The 22,005-nt window shown below is 40.7% G+C and overlaps 1 protein-coding gene across 1 annotated transcript in view; it reads left to right on the forward strand.

The window, feature by feature from the left end:
• The first annotated feature begins 8,436 nt into the window (after positions 1 to 8,436).
• RORA (RAR related orphan receptor A) overlaps positions 8,437 to 22,005 on the forward strand; it is a 43,487-nt gene continuing 29,918 nt past the window's right edge. The window contains exon 1 of the mRNA XM_007958277.2: positions 8,437 to 8,547. The gene's annotated coding sequence lies outside the window, so the exon portion shown is untranslated. The remainder of the gene's footprint in view (positions 8,548 to 22,005) is intronic.

Genomic DNA, 22,005 nt, shown 5'->3' on the forward strand with positions numbered 1-22,005 from the left:
ATCAGTATTATATTGAGTATATATTTAACAGGCAAAATGGCAAAACAAGTTCATTATTTGTTTGCACAGTTTGCAACTGATATAGGGCCCTCCTTATCCCAGAGGAGCATTGAACATGCCCAGGCTGTGGAACATACCTGTATTCCACACCACAACAGAATGTCTAGGACAACAGAATGTGCAGAACTGTTTGAAGTCTATAGTTTGCTCCTCTCATGGGTCTTCCACCACCATGGAGATAAAATAAGAGCTTTCTGCATACCCTTATGGTGGCCCAGGGCCTCCACATGACTCCCAACCTAAAGGTTGGCAGTTTGAACCCAGCCAGCAGCACTGCAGAAGAAAGGCCTGGAGATCTGTTTCTATAACGATTGTGTTTTGAGATGTGATGTAGTTGATTTTCAACTCATAGCAACCCCATGTGACAGAGGAGAACTGCCCCATAAGGTTTTCTAGGCTGTAATCTTTACAGGAGTAGATTGCCAGGTCTTTCTACAGCAGAGCTAGTTTTTGGTTAGCAGCCAAGTGGTTAACCGTTGCATCACCAGTGTGGTAGTTACGTTTGTGTGTCAACTTGGCTGGGCCCGGTTGAGTAGCTAAGCAGCTGGTGGTAGTTATTCCCCATGATGAGACTGGCAATCAACTTCATGGTGGTATCTACCACAAGCAGCTGAGTAGCTGCCTTTGGGATGTGGTCTGCTTCCTGTATATAAGGAGGACCCTTAGGAATGGTCTCTGGTATATGACACGCTTGGACCTTGCATGTAGCCATGTCATTGTTCCTGCTATGCTCTGCCGACCTTGGGACTTACAATAGACTTAAGTTAATGGCCTGCTGTGTGGCTTGGTAACATTGGGACTGTGTCTTTTTACTTGTCAACCTTGGGGCTTCTCAGCCTCAGCAGCCAGCAGCTGTCTGAGTGAAGAAACGCCTCTAGCTCCAGTGGGCCAAGAGCAGGAGGCAGAACTGGACCCCAAGGTTGAGGGGCTTTCACCCAGCCCCTAGAGCCTGGCACTTTGAACTTGGACTTAAAGCCTCCAAATTGTAAGAATAAACTCCTGTTTGTTAAAGCCATCCCATTTGTGGTATATTCCTGTCAAAGCAGCACTAGGTAATCAGAACCACCAAGGCTCCTTCCCCTGTAAAAATTACAGCCTAGAAAACCCTATGGTGCAGTTCTACTCTGTAACACACGAGGTCACCATGAGTCAAAATCTACTTGACAGTAATGAGTTTGTTTGTTTGTTTGTTTGTTTGTTTAGCACACATAACATTTTTGCATAATAAAGACTAGATGCCACTTCTGGAAAATGGTTTGCAAAAAGGAAACCCCTGGACAGACAAATTACATAAAGGTTTCCTCCCTCTAGGCTATTGCAGCAACTCCGAAGCAGGGCCCACAGCCAGGCACATTTCAGCCCTGACTTTGGACCCCTTAACTAGGCTCCAGGGGGCAGGGCACAACTTCCACAACTGTCATCGGAGGCCCTGGAACAAGGAGGTGACCAGACTCACGAAACGCTAGAAGCTAAGAAATCCCAGAGCCCCTCCAGAGAGCAGGGAGCAGACTCTGCTGCTCCCAGCCAGGCGGCCTTCAGCGCAGGCCAGGCCACCATTCAGGCAGCTGCAGAAGCCTTTAATACCCAGCAGTTTCAAACGGGGGATAAAATAAAATGACTAATCCATAAAGGACTCAAGCCATTTTACTGCAAATAAAATCAAATGCCTTAGGGTTTTTCTTTTTAATCTTTATTAGTTTTTCTGCTTACAGAAGTAATACATGCTGGTTGTAAAAAAATTCAAACATTAGAAAAATATGTAACATAGCAAGTAAAAAGTCTTCCATAGTTTCAGCCCTCTAGGGGGAAAAAAAAAAAAACCTACCAACATATTTGCATGAAAGATACATTTTTAAAAAAGCAATAATTCTTGACAGTTTCTGCAAGACACACAAAACTGGTTAGTATTCATATGTGGGACATATCCTCATGGGTGTACCCAGGGTTTGGTCATTTCCTGGCAAGCCAGTGCTAACTCTGCCGTAGTCAGTCCAACTAAGAAAGTGAGCTAGAGAAAATACTCATTATTATTATTATTGAGGGGACTATATATCCATATTAGTTTATTTTCATATGAATGAATAAAAAACTTAAAAATTTTCTATCATTGCAAGAAGTTCCTTAGGGCACATCCCACAACTGATCGCAACATACCACTGTTGCAGCAAGTAGCAGAGCACCAACATTGTAAAGGATTGCTGTGGTTGCTGGTATGAACTGCCTGTCATGTTATTTAGAGGATAAGCAGCTTTTCGCTATCCCCACTTTGGAAAGAGCTTAAAGTCTAGAGAATAGAATTTCATTTGGCTATGAGGCAGGATTTCTTATCAACAACAACAATAATAATAACTACCATTTATTGAGTGCTAACTATTTCCAAGGCCTGTGTGATGTGCTTTATATATAGAATACCCATATCAAATAATCATACATACAACATATGGTTATATTATTTGATCTTCAGATATGAAAGTGAGCCTCAGAGAGGTTAAGTAATTTGCCCAGCCTTCAGAATTGTTGGATCTTGGTATTGGCCATTTAAAAGTCAAAAACTCTACGGGAAATTTTTATAAAATTGAGATGAAAGGGCTAGAAGGCTTTGAGGATTACTTCTAGTCAAAAATTAAAGATCTCGACAGGGATCTTGACATCAGTTTCTGAGTAGTGGATACATTTGGCCAAATCACTTATATAGTATCTTTTGATCCTCTGTTAATTGTTGCACACAGGGCGAGATACTTCTGATGTTCGTTAGTGGGGCAATTTAGCTTGGCAGCACAGTATGCTGGGGGGACAAGAGCTACAGTTTTGAGTTAGGCAAAGAGACGAAATATGTCCAATTGCCAGCTTGCCGCTTCCAAGCTTTCTGACTTTGGACAACTTTGTTTAGTTTCTCTGCACTTCGCTTTTCTCATCATTATAACAATGTCTACCTCACAGACTTGCTAAAAGAGTGAATGAGATCATGCCAGGAACATTAAGCAGAAATCCATGTTAGATATTATTATCATTATAAATCTATGACATTATTATTGAGAGGTCACAGAATGAAGTGATGGGTGTGTTTCTCGTACAGTTTTATTTTCTAACTCTTTGGGAGCATGGGTGTTGTTCTCTGGGCCAAGAGAGCCCCTGGGATAGGTCTGGAAGAATAAATAAAGTGTTTACTTATTATGCCCATGTACTTGTTCCTTTTATAACTGCAAACTAAAAAAAAACTTTTTATGAAAAGTACACCGCTCAGTGACAGCCCAGCCCAAGGACCATTTCATTAATGAGTTCACTTGCTTTCCAGGATTTCCTGCCACCCCACTGCCACTTGTTGTCAGCTCCTTGAAATTGCAGAAATTTGCCTTTGCAGGTGTGGAGAGCCTGCTTGAATTACTTAGGACACATAAAAGAGCAAATTATTTGGGCAATAGAGCTGAAAATGTGGGCAAATTAGCATTTTTCATAGCAAGATTGTTCATTGTTCAGCCAATTCATGATTATATGTACGCATCTTGCTTCAGCTATCCTACTGCACAATGAACCTCTTTGCTGCAATGAATATGAATGTGGGCTAATTTAATCAATATACTTGTGAACGTTGACAGTAGTGGTGTCTGACAGAACTCATCCTTAGAAATGCTGGCTGAGTTAATATGTGCAGCATATAGATGGGCCAAAACTCATAATTTGTGTTCAAAGAAAATTATTTTGAGAAGACACAACACTACCTGTTAAACAATGGAGACGTCTAAGGGAGGAAGGCAAAGGGCAAAGAGATTTTTGTGTTTTCTTCCCTTGTTAGAGTGAAAAATAAAGTCTGTAGAACTATGCTGCCTTCCTTTTGAAAACTTTATAAGACATTGACTACATTTCTTTTTTCTCTCATTGATTTATTTGAATTCTGTGAATTGATTTTTTTTAAAGTGGGGGAAGGGGAGCTTTGTGCATTGTTTGGTTAAAGGGAGGGCTGAATAAGTGCCCTGCACCAATCTGCAAATGTTTGTTTTCTGCCAATATCAACATGTGTGATTAGATCGCATTCAGCCAGCTTGCTCTTTGGAGCAGGTGGATTTTAGTCATATCCTAAAGAATGCTTGCAACTGAAATTACCTTCTGAGATAAGAGAGCCACCCAGCCAGTAGAGTAGTTTAATCTGACCAGTCAGAATCCCTAAACCTTGCTTTGGAGAAACTTCCATCATCTTACCAAGAGACTCCTAATGAAACTTGTGCTAATTAATTCTGATTCTTTGACCAGCATTGTTTACTGAAACTAAGCACAAACACAGTGGAGGCAAAGGTCTAGGTGAATGGCCTCCTGCTTGGAAATGCAGGTCAGTCCACAGTGAACCCACCTGTACTGCACTTGTAAGTGTTTTAGCTTGGATACCTTCCTGGAATTGGGTACAAAGGTTTGGGGGCCTGACTCATAGTGGTACGAGACTCTGGGTCTGTGCTACCACTATCCACAGCCATGAGCCATGCCAAGGGAAGAATGTGCTGGGGCCAGGATGGAGTTCCCAAGGTCACTCCATCCTGAACAGACTTTTCTACACCAGATCTTCATATTATAATTTGCAGGGTTTAGAGACACTATTAGTAGGCATTTTGGTCAAAGCCTTTAACATCATCACTTCCGTTCTCATGGGTGATCCACTGAGAAACCAGTCAGATTGATAAGCAATAAATCATTTTTGATTTGGCCCAGATTCAGTTTTACTCAGCATTTCCAATATAATTTACCCAGTGCCACCACATTTTTACAAAGGACTAAGTAGATATGCTTGATCTTCCTGTTGCTAAGACAGAAAGTAAGATAACCCTTGAAAGGTGAAAGCTTACTGTTAGTGTTGTGTTAATGGCCTCAGGTAGGTTTTTTTTTTTTTCTTTTGAGAATTCTTTTTCTCCTCCCCTTTGGCCTCAGATAGTTTTGATGCTGATTTAAACTACTGGACCTAACAATGTTGGTCCATTTCAAATTTCTATGATTATACTTTGAGGTGAGACATAAACAGAAGCAGCTCAGTGTGGGTCTTACTCATTTCACATATAAATTCTGTTTCATAGGAAGACCAAACACTTTGTTTTCCCTAATTATTCTACTCCTTAGGGGTCAGAAGGAACTCTGGTGGCACAATGGTTAAGGCATTCAGCTGCTAACCAAAAAAAGTTTGGTGGTTCAAACCTACCAGCCTCTGTGTGGGGGAAAGATGAGGCAGTCTGCTTCCAGAAAGATTTATAGCCCTGGAAACCCTCTGGGGCAGTTCTGCTCTGCCCTTTAGGGTCGCCACAAGTTGGAATCAATTTAATGGCGGTGAGTTTGGTTTGGTTTTGGTTTGGGATCAGGATGGGGGACGATGATTCTCACTATACCAAAAACAAAAAAATGAAACACTGTCATCGAGTCAATTCTGATTCTAAGTGACTCCCATTGGGTTTCCAAAGCTGTAAATCTTTACAGTAGTAGACTGCCTCATCGTTCTTTCGCAGATCAGCTGGTAGCTTTGAACCACCGACCTTTTGGTTAGCAACCAAATGCCTTAACCACTATACCACCAGAGCTCCTTCCTTCTCCCTATATTAAAAAAAAAAAAAAAAAAAAGACAAACTCACTGCCATCAAGTCAATTCGACTTATACCATCCCCTCCTTGGGTTATCTCTACGGAAGTAGATTGCCCAGTCTTCATTCCAAGGAGTGGCTGGTGGGTTTGAACCAGCCTTCTGGTTAGCAGTCAAAAATGCCTTAGGCACTATGCCACCAGAGCCTTCTCACTATAGACAAGTTAATTCATGTCACAAAATCCAGGCAATAGGACTCAGCTGATTCTACCCTTGAGAATTTTTCCAGTACCATGTGGCTTCTGAGAGTCTCTGAAAAAAGTTGGGCATAACTGTCACCCTCCAGATTTATAGACAATCTGTGGCACAAAACTTTGCCTAGACTATATTAAAAATATTGAGAGTACCATAATTGAGGTCTGGTGGCATGGTGCCTACGGCATCTGACTGCTAATCAAAAGTCTGGAGGTTCAAATCCACCAGCCACTCCTCAGAAAGAAGACTGGGCAATCTACTTCCGTAAAGATACTGCCTCAAAAACCCAAGGAGGGGTTGCTATGAGTCAAATCAACTCAATAGCAGTGAGTTTGATAGTTTTTTGGTTTTTTTTTTTTTAATTTTAGGTTTCATGAAGAATTTTCCCTTAAGAAATCAAGTAGGCACTAACATGGGGAGGTAGACTTGCAAGTGGCAGTTTTGTTATGTGCAACCTTAAATACAGTAAGTTGCATAACTCAGAATATACATTTTAAACAGTATACAAAGATTCTGTAATTGAGACACTAGAAAGCTTCAGAATTACAGAAAATATACTGGATGTGAGATTTTGAGCGATCTCTAAATCAGGACAAGCAAAGAAACTCACGTCAGCATTAAAATTGATTGAAAAAGTGATTGGTATGAAAAGGAACCCCCTTCTAGAATTGCTTGCACTCCTTAAAAGTCACTGTGGTGCTTTTACTAGTCCTCTTGAAAGGAAGTTACCAGGCATACATGGTTTATAATGTGGTTAAATCCAGTAGTTTCATGCATGTCCTTTATAAGTACAGGCCAAACTCTCACTGCTGTACAGTTGGATCTCACTCGCAGCGACCCCTCCTTGGGTTTTTGAGGCAATATCACTACGGAAGTAGATCGCCCAATCTTCCTTCTGAGGAGTGGCTGGTGGGTTTGAACCACCAGCCTTCTGGTTTGCAGTCAAAATGCCTTAGGCACTGCACCACTAGTGCTCCCAAGTACAGGCATACCTCGTTTTATTGCACTTGGCAGATACTGTGTTTTTTACAAATAGAAAGTTTGGGGCAATCCTGCATCGAGCAAATCTATTGGCGCCATTTTTCAACAGCATATGCTCACTTTGTGTCTCTGTGTCACATTTTGGTAATTCTCACAGTATGTCACACTTTTTCTTAATGCTTTCACACACTTAATAGACTACAGTAATAGTGTAAACATAACTTTTATATGCACTGGGAAACCAAAAAGTTTGTGTGGCTCACTTTATTGTGGTAGTCACTTTGCTGCAGTGGTCTAGAACCGAACTTGCAATACTCTAAGTATGCCTGTGTTGAATTCAACATCATGTCAAAGCCAAACTAAGTAGTTATGGAAATTACCCTAGGATATGGAATTACAATGGGAGAAGAGTGGGCTGTGTGCATATATATGTTTCTTCTATCATGAGATATATTCTTTGGATAGAGTCATTTCTCTGTGCAAGGCCTGGGGCTAGGTAAGGGGTATATAAAAATGAAACAGATTTGGACACTTGCATTTGTGTTTGTGTGTGTAATTTAGATGATCTGACACGGTGCCTAGTGGTAAAAATCATAGACTAATAAATTTAGCATAATGGAACATTCCAGGTGAACTGGTAAATATTGTCTTCCTGTCTGTGCAACTCAGCGTCGAACTGCTTTATTTCACATATAAATTCTCCTTAATTGATGGTCCAAGCACTTTGTTTTGCCTAACTCTACTCCTTCGGTTTTTTTTTTTTTTTTAATCTTTAATTATACTATTTCCAATGCTGCTCAAGATGTGATACATTTGCTTAGAAATGTGCTTTATCATATTTGAGAACTTTAGCGTAACATATATTAATTATTTGGTTAATCTTCCAGCATGAGGCATCTTTAAGTAATCAGTGGGCAGAAACACGTGCACACTGTACCAGGAAATCAGTTTCCAACATAAATAACTCAGCAGCTACATATCCAATTTGTTAGGATTCATCATTGTTAAATTCAGATAGGATATTATATTTATGGCCGGAAGGTTTTGATTGTATACAAGTGGGCTAATTTTTAGCACATGGCAATGACATTAATTTTTGAAAAATAGATGAGTAAGGAATTCTTAACTTAAAAATCATATGTATCTTATTAACATTTTGAATTGAATTATTTTCCTGAGTAGAACTGGCTTTTTAGAGTATATTTTTCTCCACCCGTTGAGCCACAACGCTCAGCCAAGACAGATTTATGACCTTTTAAAAATAATGATGGAAAATGAGATAGGAGGAAACATTTTAGTATCTGCTTTGCTCTGAGGCCTAAACTGCGAACTCTCCAGTTCTTGAAGGCTTTGAAATGCTGATTCCAGCCTTCTTGTGGGTTCTTAAACACCTTCTCAAATGACCCATTTTAATAACCCGAAAGCTATTATATAACGAGCAGCCATAATTTAGTCCAGGGCTCTAGGGGGACCCTCACAGTTCAGCAATGAATAGTTAATGCAGTATAATGTTTAGCAGGTTATTAGTTTTCACTATACAAATGCTGATCAGGGAACGCTTTTATAAGGTGTTTAAAAGAAAATGTAATTAACTGGTTGCGTGCTTCTGTTGCAGCTCAAATTGAAATTATTCCATGCAAGATCTGTGGAGACAAATCATCAGGAATCCATTATGGTGTCATTACATGTGAAGGCTGCAAGGTAAGCCTTTTAAATTGTTGTTGTTGTTGTCGTTTCTATTAATGTTAGAAGGTAGCTTTGTGAGTTTTATTTTTCACTTCTACTATTTCTAAAAATTCCACACCTTGGAATTTTGATTGATGAGAAACGACACAACATAGTAAATATTATGTTTTTAAATTATAATTAAGGCATATACACACACACATATAAGTGTATGTGTGTATATGTGTATGTATGTATGTATGTATGTATACGTATATATATGTATGTAATATTTGTTGTTGTTGTTATGTGCCGTCAAGTCAGACCCGACTCATAGCGACCCCTCCTTGGGTTTCCGAGGTAGTAACACTAGGGAAGTAGATTGCCCAACCTTTCTTCCGAGGGTGGGTTTGAGCCGCCAGCCTTCTGGTTAGGTACTACACTACCAGAGCTCCTATATATATATAAATATATATATATCACCTCCAAAATAACAGGAGGATTTGATTTTCACTTCAATCCCAGAATTGATGGAACTGAAGAGCAATCTTTTTGGTGGTCTTTTTTTTAAAAAAAAAAAAACACTTCTGTGGTAGCTCTGTTATACTTTATAGGAAGGCCTTTCCAATCAATGTAATTGGAATGTAATTGGAAGTCTTACTGTTGACACACAGATACTGACACATCTGACCAAAGTATGGGAAGGCTGTTGGGAAGAACTGAGCTCTGATCCTGCTTCCACCACTTGTCCATATTGTTTGGGGCAAGTCTTAATCCTTTCATGACTCAGTTTCCTCTTCTAAAAAAATGGGCATAACACCTGTTCTGCCAACCTTTTAAAACTATTTCAAGAATCAATGAAAAACTACAGACTAAAGTCCTAATAAACTGGAAAGTGCTATTTAAATCTAAGTATCAATATTATTGCTGTTTTTATCATTTTTATTACTGTTCACCTTGATCTTGGAGGAGTATATACAGCACAAGTGTCATGAGGAAATGAGAAATAGAGATGTTTAACCTAATGATTCAAGAAGACCCCCCCCCCAAAACCCAGAGTGCCTCTGTTATTCAAATTTCAGTTTATTACGTTTTAAATCCTCCTACTTATACTGGAAGGGCCTTGAGACAGCTTAGAGGATAAAGCAGTGAAAAATAAACAGGAGAGAAGCTATCTAAACATGCAGGAAGCCTCTGAGACAGCTGATTGGTACAGCCAGGTCTGAATTAGCCCTAAAGCTTTCTAAGGCTAAAGCGAAAAATAAAATCCATAAATTTGGTTAGCTTTCCTTGAGTAAAATTATGTAAAAAACAATGTCATAAAATATAAAATCATCTACATATACAAATAACTACTCACAAACTTCAGGGAAATTGTGTAATTTCCCTAATTCTTCATTTTACTGTTAATCATTGTAACATTTGCTTCTTTGTACATGTACAAATTATTAATGTTGATCTCATTGTAGTGAAGCTCTACTATTGAGATTTTTGCACACCCACCAACTAACACACTTAATTAAAAAAAAAAAAAAAAAGAAATCATTACCTGCCTTTTAGAAGTAAGGAGCTTGCTACTAAAAAGGGATTTTGAATTATTCATTTCTATGGTAATCCCTCCAGGCCTCACAGTTCTGGATTACCAGATGTAAAAAGAAAAAAAAAAAGTAGTTCCACCCTTTTACTTCCTCAATCTGCCCTCCCTCAAAATAAATAAAGTAAGCTGTCTGGCCTATGCCATCCCAGGATGTAAGGAAGAGACAACTGTTTGTGCATTGATTTTTTTAGAACTGATTTGGCTGATATGGCTGGGCAGATAGGTATGGCCCTTCATCCTCATCACTTTGTGTTAACCATCTCCCAAAGCTGGGCGCCTGGTAGAGGATGACCATGGCCTTCCTCCAGGAAAGGCATCTAGACAGCAGTGCCCCCTACTAGGAATGCCAAGCACACTATGCAGTGTATAGCCCCTCAGTGTTTTCTTACATGCACAGGGTGCCAGTTCACTTCATGTTCCTGCATTCTGCCCTTTCTCTGAGCCTTTCATGTGTAGTTTTGTGGGGCATACTGCAATATCTAGGAATCGAGTTGAGGGCAGGACCAGAGTAAGGGTGGGGACTTGTTGTTAGGTGCCCTGGAGTGGACTCCCACTCATTTCAACACCACGTGACAGAGTAGAACTGCCCCATAGGGTTTCCTAGGATGTAACCTTTACATGAGCAAATCACCAAGTCTTTTCTCCCGTGGAGCAGCTGGCGGATTCAAACCACCAATTTTTTGGTTAGTTGGTGAGTGCTTAACCATTGTGCCACCAGAACTTCTGGGTGGAGGCTATTTCCTGTGAAGAACTAACCAATCCAGAAGATTAATTAAGGACATGCTATTCAGTAAAAGCCGAATTGACTGGCTGAGTGCCACTGTGTCTACACAGGCACAGATAATGTGTGTCCCTCCCTCTAGTGTTTATTTATGACAAGAATAAAAGCAATGAGAAAAGAAAAAGCTATTATTCCATAGCTGCCATATTTCTAGATTTCCTTCCAGATTTTATTCATTCACAGCCTCAATGCCAAAGTAGTTGTCAGTCATCCATGGTCCTATGCCTCTGTTCTATTGACTTCAAACAATGAAAGCCACAAAAACAAATAATTAAAACTTAGTTTTATTAGCATATTGGGCTTATGCCCTTCCAGGGACTTATACAGTGCTATGTGTTTATATGTAATGCATAAAGGATTTGTTATGCATTATAATTTCTCTCTGTTTTATCTAATATTTTTATTCCTAGTTATGGTGAAGTCAAAATCTTCTGTGTTTTGCCATTGATGTTAATTATTTATCTTGTTCTAACCAGGTGAAAGTGGTTCTACCATGACCAATTATAAATAATTTATCTCTGTGATAGAACAATTAGATATATGGACATTTTCTAATTAGATATATTATATTGATATTTAATGAGAGGGAAGAATATGCCCAGTCATTTTTGAACCAATCATTTGTAATCATATTTCAAATTGCATTTTAAAGTCAATGACCTGAAACCTTGAGAAACTAGGGAAACCAGTTTAATTGCTGAAACAATGATCCCTTCATATCTCTTCAGGTAAGATTGTGCACAAACAGCAAAAATGGTGGATGTTCATTAGCTCCTTTTCTTGTTCCTGGGTGTTCCCAGCTCATCCTCTCCTGTTCTCCCTTGCTCCCTGGAAACCAAAACCAAAGCACTTGCTGCTGAGTGGATTTGGACTCATAGCGATATGATATGAATCAGGATAGGACTGTGCTCCATGGGGCTTTCAATGACTGGTTCTCGGAGTAGATTGCCTGGGCTTTTTTTTCTCAGGTGCCTCTTGTTGGGTTACAACCACGAACCTTTTGGCTAGTTGTTGTTGTTGTTGTTATGTGCCGTCGAGTCAGCCCCGACTCATAGCGACCCCTCCTTGGGTTTCCGAGGCAGTATCACTACGGAAATAGGATTGCCCAACCTGCCTTCCGAGGAGTGGCTGGTGGGTTTGAACCGCCAGCCGTCTGGTTAGCAGGCAAGTGTCTTAGCCACTGTGCTACCAGAGCTCCCGGCTAATAGTCATGGCTTAACCTTTTATGCTTCCCAGGGACTCCTTTTGCTTCCTGTAGAGGGGCAGTTCCGGTGGTGTAGTGGCTAAGGCATTTGACTGCTAACCAGAAGGCTGGCGGTTCAAACCCACCAGCCACTCCTCAGAAGGGAGACGGGGCAATCTACTTTTGTAGAGATACTGCCTCAGAAACCCAAGGAGGGGTCGCTATGAATCGGAACCAACTCGAGGGTAGTAAGTTTGGTTTGGTTTTTGGAGAGAGGCAGTTTATTGTTATCAGGCTTAAGCTTCATCTCTGGAGCCAGACTGCATGGGTTTAAATCCCAGCTCTGCTACTTACTAGTATACCCCCCCCCCAAAAAAAAATCTTTGTGCTTCAGTTCCCCTATCTGTAAAAATGAGAGTAGTAATTGTAGCTATTTCATAGAGTCATCATATGTGTTCAAGTAAAGCACTTGTAAGATGGTTTAGCATAGAACAAGCATTCAATAAATGTTGGCTATTGTTCTGGTGGCACAGTGACTAAGGCATTTGACTGCTAACCAGAAGCTGGTGGTTCAAACCCAGCAGCCACTACTCCAAAGGAAGATTGGGTAATCTACTTCTGTAGTGATACCACCTCAGAAACCCAAGGAGGGGTCACTATGAGTTGGGATCAACTCAATAGCAGTGATTTTGGTGTTTTGGTTTATTGTTACCATTATCATTACTAGCCAGATCCCTTAGTGTCTTGGTAATGCTGCTCTGTATAGTCAGATATCATTTCCAGGACATTGTTGGGCCTAGTCTTGATTTTTTGTGATCATTTTGAATATACTATGCAGTATCAACCAATCAAAACAAAAATATGAGAACCATTGGGGTCAGGTACTGTGTAAGCATTATTAAGGACCCAAAGACCTAGAAGACCTAATTTTGCCCTCATGCAGTTTATGGCCTAGTTATAGAGATGAGACATACATAGGAAAAACTAAATAGCAATGCAGGAAGTAAACTATAGGACAAGACCACAAGCTATGATATGACACAGGAAGTATATACCCATTAGGCAGCAAAAGCAGTGACTTAGAGAAAAACGGTGGCTCTGTCCTCCAGTAGCCTAGCAAGGTTTCACAGAGGAGGAACCAACAGTGAGCTGGGAGACAGAAGGGTTTGGACAAAGCAGGAGAGTTGGGAGGAAATTCTGGGCTGGGGAGTTGAAGGAGTAGGGAATGGCAGAGGCAAAAGTGCAGGAATGGGAGAAACCTTCTAAGAAAAAAACGAACTCACTGCCTTTGAGTCAATTTGGATTCATAGCAACCATCATTGGGTTTCCAAGGCTGTAAATCTTTCCAGAAGCAGATTGCCTCATCTTTCTCCTGTGGAGCAGCTGGTGGGTTTGAACCACCAACCTACTGGTTAGCAGCTGACTGCCTTAACCACAAAACCACCAGACCTCCTTAGATAGATAGCTGCCCTGCAGGCGATAGATACCAGCTCATGGCAACATTATGCACAACAGAGTGAAACATTTCTTTGCCCTAACTCATCCTCACACTAGCTGACAGACATATCGAGCCCATCATTGTGGCTACTGTGCCAGTCCATCTCATTGAGTTCTCTCTTGCCCTCATTGGCCCTCTACTTCACCAAACGTGATGTCAGCTACAACCATTGATCCCTCCTGATGAGGTGTTCAGAGCTAGCAAGTCAAATTAGGTTCTGCTGTGATCTGTAAAGTTTTCATTGGCAAATTTTTGAATTCGATTGCCAGGTCTTTCTTCTTAATCTGTGTCAGTCTAGAAACTGGTAAAACTTGTCTACTGTCATGACCCTGCTTGTATGTGAAATACCAGAAGCATAACTTCCAGCATCACAGCAACACACAAGGCACCACAATACAACAGACTGACAGATGGGTGGTTGTGGTTATATTTGGGGGACAGTATATAACTCAGAAAGGAGCCCTACTAGTGCAGTGATTAAGCACTGCGCTGCTAACTGAAAGGTAGACAGTTTGAACAAAACAGCTACTCTGTAGGAGAAAGATGTTGGCAGCCTGCTCCTGTAAAGATTACAGCCTTGGAAACCCTGGGGTTCTGCTCTGTCCTGTAGGGTCTCTACGAGTCATAGTTGACTCAAAAGCAAGTTTGTTTTTTTGTTTGTTATTTTTAGTTTATATAACCAAGGAGGAGTCACTGGTGGCTCAGTGGTTAAGTGCTTGCTGCTAACCAAGAGGTTGACAGTTTGAACCCACCAGCCACTCCACGGAAGAAAGATTTGGCAGTCTGCTTCCATAAAGATGACAGCCTTGGAAGCTCTATGGGGCAGTGACCCAGTTTGACTGGAACAAATGATCATTGTCCGTGGCTAATGGAAGATAAAGGTAGATAAGTATGTCACCCCAGGTTCTTTTAAGGTTATGTGAAGGTTTTTTATTATAAAGCTATTTTACTTGTTCTTTTGAAAGAATGAAGAAATGGTTTACTAAGACTGCTCAAGCCCTCAGTACTGCGTTTCAGAGGTGCTTATGTTAAAATCTAGGCCTGCAAGGGTTTAGTTCTGTCTGTAGGGATGTTTATGAGCCCTTGGCATAGAATTTGGGTCCAGCCCTGGGTGAGAACTATGAGGTGGTGGAAGGTAAGCTAGCCAGGCGTACAGGAAGGAAGGGCAGGTCTTGGAACATGTGAGTTGAGGAAAAAGCCAGAAATAAAACTCGAGGCTGTAGATGTTAGGGTTAAGGTTCAGTCATCAAAATACAGTAAAAAAAAAATAAAAATAAAAATAAGCATTTAAAAAAAGTGATCATTGGTTGGGTGGTCTTTTAAAAATGGTCCAATTTCTCATTCAGTTTTAGTTTCTAGCTTCATTGTAAGATATAGTGGCTGCAAAGATGATGAAAAATTTATCTCAGGAGGGGAAAAAAAAAAAACTATTTTATCCATATACTTTTATACCTTGTGGCTCTGCTATTTCAGCTACTACTTTTAAAAATGAAAATGTACAGTCACATATTGGGGTTAGTGAGTTGGTTTTGGATTACATTAGGACCAGTTGCTCTTAATAAGGAATACAGTAGCATTCGGTTGTCAAATATTGACTTAGCACCTATTATATTTAAGATGATAGTCTATGCAAAGCATCCTCTTCCACCTAGTAAAAGGAGAATTTGGAGTAATTTCCGTGCAGTAGCAAATATATTCTTTTAAATTAACAATAGGAACTATTTTGAAAGATACCTACAGTATATAATTGGTACTTCTCCCCTTCCCCAAAAGGAAATAGGTAAAGAAGTTTCTGGAGCTTTTTATTTATTTGTATGAAAATAAATTTCCCATAAATGTTCCTTTCAGGTCCAAATGGTCTTTTAGAGGATTCTGATATTTTTATTTCAGTTGTGAAATGTCACTTGCCCTGGACTAATTGTGTCCACTTTTCACATTGATACATTCATGTTCAACCGTTTTCTTTTAACACTTTATAATACCTGGCCCCAGTATTAGAGCTAGCCATTTAAAATGAAAATTAGACTTGGGACAGGTCAAGCTTTCACTGTATCTTTGTGACATCAAAGCTTCAGTTCTGTTATGGACAGATGAGAAGCAAAAATTTTTGTTTAGTTAAATGTTCTAGTCTGGAGATAAAATGCACAACTGGTTTAAAAAACCAAAACCCAGTGCCAGTGAGTCCATTCCATTTCATAGCAATCTTATAGGACAGAGTAGAACTGCCCCCTGGGGTTTCCAAGGCTATAAATCTTTATGGAAACAGACTGCCTCATCCTTCACCCATGGAGCAGCTGGTGGGTTTGAACCACTGAACGTTTGATTAGTAGCTGAATGTCTTAATCACTGCACCACCAGAGTTCCTTGCACACCTGGCTAGAGACATGTTAAACACCCACGCATGTTGTCAAGATAACTTGGATTTTTTTTGGTTTTTTTATAGTTTTGGTTTGTTGGTTTTGTTCTCAATCATGTGTCAGTAACTGCTGACCTTCCTGGGCTCACAGAAGACATTGGACTGCTGCCTGTGTCCCAGACAGGGCTCTGGGGCTCTGGCCTGGCTCTAGTACAGTGCCTGGCCCACGGAAGGTTCCCTCCTGCTTATTTAACAGTGCCTGTTACTGAATGTGTTCACTCAGATTGGATCAGAGAATGGCAAATTACAGTCAAAAGCAGACATCTACACTTACCAAATATGACACATGAGGTCAGCTTTAATCAGAGACCATTCACACAGGCAGTTCTACAGGGAGGCCAGTCATTATTGAACAAGAAGGAGTTCAAAGAATCTGCCTTTCTGTGATTTACTGTGGCCAGATGTATGAGTGTGGGGCTGCACTTTCTGACTCTGGCCAATGAGGCTGCGTGTTCTTTTCTCAAGAACAAATGTGCTTCCTCATTTCCTTCCTTGGGAACAGCTATTCCTGCCCCCACCCCTTTTCATTTTACCATTTCCTCTGCCTCTTCCTCTCCCTAATTTAATGCATTCTCTTTAACCCCTCAATAAAATTATGCTGACCATTATACTCTTTTTTCTCCCTTTATCCAGTCTTAAGTTTCTGTCCACAGTTTTCCAAAGATAGTCTCTTCTTCTCTACCCCTATGTTTCTGAACATTCTCAACAGAAAGTTCCCAAGATAAATAAAATTGCATCATGGGGCATCCTTTTACATAGAGGATGCCCTGCTCTTCTCAGCCTCAGAAATGGAATGCCAGGGAGACATCCCCCACTCCAACATCCTGCATTTTCAGTTGTATTGTTGTTGTTGTTGTTGTGTGCCCTCGAGTCAGACCTGACTCATAGCGACCCCTCCTTGGGTTTCTGAGGCAGTATCACTATGGAAGTAGATTGCCCAACTTTCCTTCCGAGGAGTGGCTGGTGGGTTTGAACCGCCAGCCTTCTGGTTAGCACTCAAGTGCACTATGCTACCAGAGCTCCTTTCAGTTGTATTAGAAAATACACTCATTTGGACAGGCATGTGAGCATTCACAATAAATCATAGAGTTATGAATAAATCTTGGTTGTCAAAAGCAAATGTGTAGCCGCTCCAAAGAGTCTGCCATTAGAATTCAGCAAGGCAGCTGTCAGCTGTTTTCTTGTAATTAAACAGCCAATGAGCAGCTAATTAAGACATATGTGTATACAGAAGTGGAAGTGGGTATGTTAATGAACTGTAGGAATCAATTCATTAAGTGAAAATTGTCAAAAGACCAAACATCAGATCAGCATTTCAGCCTGTGCTTCACTAAGAAGGAGCCCCAAGCAGGAGGGAGCCCTCATGGAGCACGACCCCCCAAGCGTCTTCCCCTACATCTCTTGCTCAGCAGCCAGCCAGCCCACACTCCTGGGCAAACTATTAATAACCCCAATAGGACATGCCAGGTATATTTCAAAGCTTTTTATGAAGTAGACCTAGCAAATGAAAGTGGTTTCCTACCTATATGGAAACCTGGTATTCGGTACAGTATAAAATGCCACCTCCCTCACCATGTGTCAGCCATTATATGGAACTTTGACTACAGAACTACCAAGTGTTCTCTTGCTTGTTTTCTCTTGTGTATGTATTTTGTTTATCTGTTTGGTTGGTTCACCCTACATGGTTGTCTGAAAACGTTTGTGGGAGTGCTTTAGGAAGACCTGTTGTTGTGTGCTTTTACATCAATTCTGACTCATAGTAAACCTATAGGACAAGATTAGAGCTGCCTCATAGGGTTTCCTAGGCTATAATCTTTACAGCAGCAGATTGTTGGGTCTTTCTTCCATGGAGCGAGTGGTGGATTTGAAAAGCCAACCTTTCAGTTAGCTGCTGAGCACTTAACCATTGCACCACCTGGGCTCCTTTTAGAATACTAAGGATTTGGGAATTCAAATCCTGACTCATCCGCTTACCTGCTGTGTGGCTTTGGACACCTGGCTTAACCTCACTGCACTTTAGTTTTCTCATTTGTGAAAGAGATATTAAAATATCTACTCTGCAGGATGGTTGTGAATTTCAAATAAATAATGTTTGCCAAGTGTCCCACACAGTGCCTGATGTAGAGCAGGTGCTCAGCACATAAGTGGACCCAGAGGTTTTTTCACTACCATCATTTCCACCCCCGCCCCTGGACATTCATTCAACAAGTATTTGTTGACTTCTCTGAGTACAAAGACACCAACAAAGGTATCAAAGACGGAATCAAAGTGATAAAGAAAATAATAATAACAAATAGAGATTGGCAATCTTAATACAGTAAGGTTAAGGCTGGGTAAAGGGAAAGTTTATAGCAGGCGCTGGTTAATGCACTCAGCTGCTAACCCAAAGGTTGGCAGTGTGAGTCCACCTAGAGGTACCTCAAAAGAAAGGTCTGGCAATCTCCTTACAAAACTTCAGCCACTGGATACCTTATGGAGCACAGATCTGCCCTGACACACCTGGGGTCGCCATGAGTCAAAGTCAATTCTATGGCAACTAGTTAGTTAAAGGTATACATGGGAGGGGCTCCTTAACCAACCTTGGAAGGGGCATGGTCAGAGAAGGTTCCCAAAAGTGTAGACAATAAACAAAACAATAAAGCCAGCTCTGGTTTGTAATATATGTAAATTTTTCCACCACATGGACAGTTTCAAGCTACCTAACATGACACATCTCACTGAACACAAGGTTGGGAAGAGATGTACAGTAGATCACCATTCAATAGTATTTCCATCATTCAGGTATGTTGTTGTTGTTGCTATGTGCCATCGAGTCGCACCCGACTCATAGCGACCCCTCCTTGGGGTTTCTGAGTCAGTATCACTACGGAAGTAGATTGCCCCATCTTCCTTCCAAGGAGTAGCTGGTGGGTTTGAACCGCCAGCCTTCTGGTTAGCAGTCAAGTGCCTTAGGCACTAAGCTACCAGAGCTCCTTCATTCAGATATAATCAAGATATAATCTTGAGGTAAACAACCTCAAGAATGTAGATAGTGGTAAAATAATAAAAATAATTATGCAATAATTTGCTCCAGTAAAATAACTAGGGAGTGATGAGTGGTAAATATTTATTATCTTTGCTTTTTAATATAATTTATTTAATTTTAAGTTAATGCAAGGAGCCCTGGTGGTGTTACAGCTAAAGCATTGGGCTGCTAACCAAAAGGTCAGCAATCCAATCCACCAGCCGCTGCACAAGGGAAAGATGGGGGAGCCTACTTCCATAAAGATTTATAGCGTTGGAGACCATATGGGACAGTTCTACTCTGTCCTTACAGGGTCATTATAGGTCAGAATCAATCTGATGGCAGTGGGTTTTTGGTTAAATTTATGCAAGTTAATTTTCAATACAGGCACTCCCCAGGTTAGAAATGAGTTCTGTTCCTAACTGGAGCCATTCATAACTGTGTCTTTAGGTCTTTAAGTGAAATTTGTAGGAGAGTCAAAACAGGTGCATGCAGTTCTTATTTAGCCTTACTTCAATGCAAAAAAAGGCCCAAGCCTTTTCAATGATTTGAAAGTTGCATGTGCAGCAAGTAAAGGTGATCGTGATGAAGAATTTGTTGTGAGTGGGAGTTGGTTCAGTCATTTTAAAGTGAGGGGAAATTTGCGTAGCATACTAAAGGGCAAGTAGGCATCCTCCATAAGTGGGAAGGACATTTGTAACTGGGAGACTGCTTGTAATGATTATGCTTAACAATCAGCCCTTGAAATTCCTGAAATTTTTAGCAATCAGTTATTACAAGCTCGTACAAGCCCTCTCCTGCACGCCATTGCCTCAGTCCTGGTCAGCTCCAATCTAATGGCGTTGATGAGCTATTTCACAGTGTTACAGTCATTTGGGATTTAAACAACAACAACAAAAAAAGTATTAGGCAATAGAATTTTCCAGAAAAAGGAAGGCACAGATCTGAAATAAAACTCAAAGAACGTCGCTTTGACAGGCCAGGTGAAATAAGTGAGGAGACTCTAGACACAGTGGGGATGTGAGGCAGAAGTTTGATGTGCAGGGAATCTGTGTGTCAGGAAATCAAAACCACGTTACATCCGTTTTTGTTAGTTCAACACTTAAGAAGAGCTACTTAAGTGACAGAGCACTGGACTCAGAATGAGGGCACTGGAGTTTGAGTCCCAGCACTGACTCATACCAGCCATGGAACTTTGAACAAGTAACATTCAGAGCTTCATTTTTGTTGTCTGCAAAATTAGAAAACTAGAGTAAATCAACCAGAGGAAGCCATCAGAGTCTTCAGGGAGTGCTGTTAAAATATTAAACATATAAATTAAGGTGTTTTTTTTTTTCTCTCTTTCGACCCACAAAAATGGCAGTTTCTTATTGTTCAAAGTAATATTTGCCTAGGCCATATCCCCAAAGGTTCCAGGTCAGTAATTCCAAGATGTTTAGTTTTGGCTTTTTTTTTTTTTTTTAATTCTTTAAAACTCCATGGGTTATTTGTTTGAGAACTAACCGTAAAAAACAAAACTCACTGTCATCGAGTTGATTCCAACTCATAGTGATCCCTCCTTGGGTTTTTGAGGCAGTATCTCTATGGAAGTAGATTGCCCCATCTTCCTTCCAAGTAGCTGGTAGGTTTGAACTGCCAGCCTTCTGGTTAGCAGTCAAATGCCTTAGCCATTAGGCCACCAGAGAAGACCTGCTAATCTTTTACCTTCTTTAAACTCTGATGGTCTGTGTTTATATTATTCTAATTGACTGCTAACCAAAGGCTGGCAGTTCAAACCTACAAGCCACTCCTCAGAAGGAAGACTGGGCAGTCTACTTCCGTAGTGATTCTGCCTCAGAAACCCAAGGAGGGGTCACTATGAGCTGGATCCAACTCCGTGGCAGTGAGTTTGGTGGGTTTTTATTTGCAATAACTGCATGTTAGCATACTGCCACTAGGTGGTGGTAGTGTGCCATGGTCACACTAAACCAAAAAAAACCTGACTGCCATGGAGTGGATTTTGACTCATAGTACACATTGTGACCCGTCCTTGGGTTTCCAAGGTGATATATTTACAGAAGTAGATTGCCCAGTCGTCTTTCTGCAGAGTGGCTGGTGGGTTTGAACCATCAACCTCCTAGTTAGCAGTCAAATGCCTTAGGCACTATGCCACCAGAGTTTCCTATGGTCACACTAAGTATAACCAGAGAAACCAAACCCACTGCCATCCAGTCAATTTTGACTCAGTGACTCCCATTGGGTTTGTGTACTACTTTACAGAAGTAGACTGCCGCATCTTCCTTCTGTGGAGTGGCTGGAAGGTTTGAAACACCAACATTCTGATTAGCAATCAAATGCCTAAGGCACTGCACCACCAGAACAACTTACATTTAGTGTACAAACCAAACAAACTCATTACTATTGAGTCATTTCTGACTCATAGCGACCCCTCCTTGGGTTTCTGAAGCAGTATCTCTACGGAAGTAGATTGCCCAACCTTCCTTCCGAGGAGTGCCTGGTGGGTTTGAACTGCCAGCCTTCTGGTTAGCAGTTAAATACCTTAGGCACTATACCATCCTACCTAAAATTCATCATGATGGCTCTAGGCTTAAGCCCACAAGGATTATAATTATGTATTTCTTTATATTTTGATATAACAACAAGTGAATTTCACAAAACCAAAAAGTAATTCATTAGCTCTTCTTTTAGAAATAATAAAATACCAAAATTACATACTTACTATCTTTCCCAGCTAACTCACATGCTCAATACTTTGTCTCTTCTTTGTACACGCTTCCTCCATTCCACCCAAGACTCCGTGCACTGAATTGTGCTGTCCTTGTTCTCAGTGTGGCCTTGGACTTCCCAGACCCTGAGAGCTTGTCTCTCAGTTCACTTCTCAATGGGACATTCTCCCAGATTGCTCCAGTCAGTCAAGATTCTGCACCTACACTCATTATGTTTCCCTCCAAATTTCTACCTTTCTTCCCTTCCCTTCTTTCTCTTCTAATTCCTCTCTCACATGTGTTCTTTAGC

This window comes from Orycteropus afer, unplaced genomic scaffold (assembly GCF_000298275.1).
Source record: "Orycteropus afer afer isolate SDZICR_OR568_19922 unplaced genomic scaffold, OryAfe1.0 scaffold00015, whole genome shotgun sequence".
Classification (NCBI taxonomy): domain Eukaryota; kingdom Metazoa; phylum Chordata; class Mammalia; order Tubulidentata; family Orycteropodidae; genus Orycteropus; species Orycteropus afer.